The 1,444-nt window shown below is 58.7% G+C and overlaps 1 non-coding gene across 1 annotated transcript; it reads left to right on the plus strand.

Moving 5' to 3' along the window:
* The first annotated feature begins 1,111 nt into the window (after window positions 1–1,111).
* On the plus strand, window positions 1,112–1,184 carry TRNAF-GAA (transfer RNA phenylalanine (anticodon GAA)). Its single transcript has one exon. It is a non-coding gene; the product is annotated as a tRNA-Phe (tRNA).
* The last annotated feature ends 260 nt before the right edge of the window (window positions 1,185–1,444 follow it).

The raw sequence follows: 1,444 nt of genomic DNA on the forward strand, positions 1-1,444 counted from the left end.
AGAATGTGAAAGGTAGCTACATTCATGTCGCACAAGAAAGCCTGTAAAAGTCGTCTTTTCTTATCTCCTTCTTTATGTATGACCCGCACAAGGTAGATGCTTCACATTTCTCCTTCTTTCACTCCAAGCCCACCAAAGCCTTCACAGATCCCAATCCGTCCCCAACTTCTCGGGTCTCCTTCCCCGCCTTAGCCAATACCTTCTTTTAAATCCCAAGCTCTTCTGTTATTTGGATTTGACACAAGAAAGGAGCGCAGAAAGCGACTCTGCACCTTAGCGTTTGCAAACAAATCCAAATATTGCTCCCCCGCCCGCAGCCCCCATTGGAATGCAGGCTTGCACCCATCCCTCAGTGCTGGCTGGGACGCCCGCTGTAATGCAATGCTCTCAGCAGCGGGCTGGAAGTGCGCTACGATAATCACCCCTGCCTCCAGCGAATTGCAGTTTAATTGGAGAAGGGGAAAATAGGGTGTGTAGGCCTTGCAGAATGTCTGCCCGGCACGTAGAGGATGTCTCAGGAACATGATCTACGGGCGTAGGAAGCAGGGCCGCCCATGGACAATCGCCCTAAAGAGCACGCCAGGCTTCAGGGCGCCTGCAGAGCCTGGCCCCCCGCACAAAGCCGCGGTGCGGTGAAGGGGCCGCTCGGACCCAGTCCTGCCTGCACGACCTCGTCCACGCCCCGATCCCAGGGGCGGGTTGGAGGGGAGGGCCGGGGGTTGGCGGAGGGGACCGCCCTGCCGGGTCCTGGGGAGCAGCCCAGCTCCGAGGAGCCCCAGGGGGCGGCCTCCCCGCTGCACGGCGGCCACCGCTGCCCCAGACCCCGCTCTCCCCGGGGCGGGCGCCCGGGCCCACCGACCGCCGGAGCCGGCAGCCGCGCACGGGCTCGTCCACGATCCCCGCTGAAAATTAAGTCAGAAATTCGGGTCGCGTTGAAGAAAGTACGTTACGTATACAGGGCAGCTAATCGTGGCTTGTAAAAAGCAAGACAAAAGAATTCTGATGTAATCATTTAATGAGACAAAGGAGAAACGCTGCAATTATCCAAGAGACCGAGCGGGAAGACGCGAAGAATTCAGTAATATCTCGCTGCAAGATGGGCGGGAGGGGAGCCGAAATAGCTCAGTTGGGAGAGCGTTAGACTGAAGATCTAAAGGTCCCTGGTTCGATCCCGGGTTTCGGCAGGACCGCCTTCGCTTTTCTTTTTAAGGCGAAGGGACTCAAATTTCGTAGGATCCTCTCCGAGGAGTAACCTGACGCATAATGCCAGCGCTGGTAAAAACGGGGACTGGGAGGCTGAGGGAGGAGTGAAAACGTCCGTCCCCAGTCACTCCTAGAGGAGCAGCCACTCGGCGCCGCCATTGAGGCGAGCGGGAGGTGCTGCTGCGCGTGCGCGGTGGGAGCCGGGGGCAGAGGCCTCGGCTGCTGTGGGCGGCGCTGCTGC

Source organism: Myotis yumanensis, unplaced genomic scaffold (assembly GCF_028538775.1).
Source record: "Myotis yumanensis isolate MYYU_CA2020_CCGP unplaced genomic scaffold, mMyoYum1.0.hap1 SCAF_3, whole genome shotgun sequence".
NCBI lineage: Eukaryota > Metazoa > Chordata > Mammalia > Chiroptera > Vespertilionidae > Myotis > Myotis yumanensis.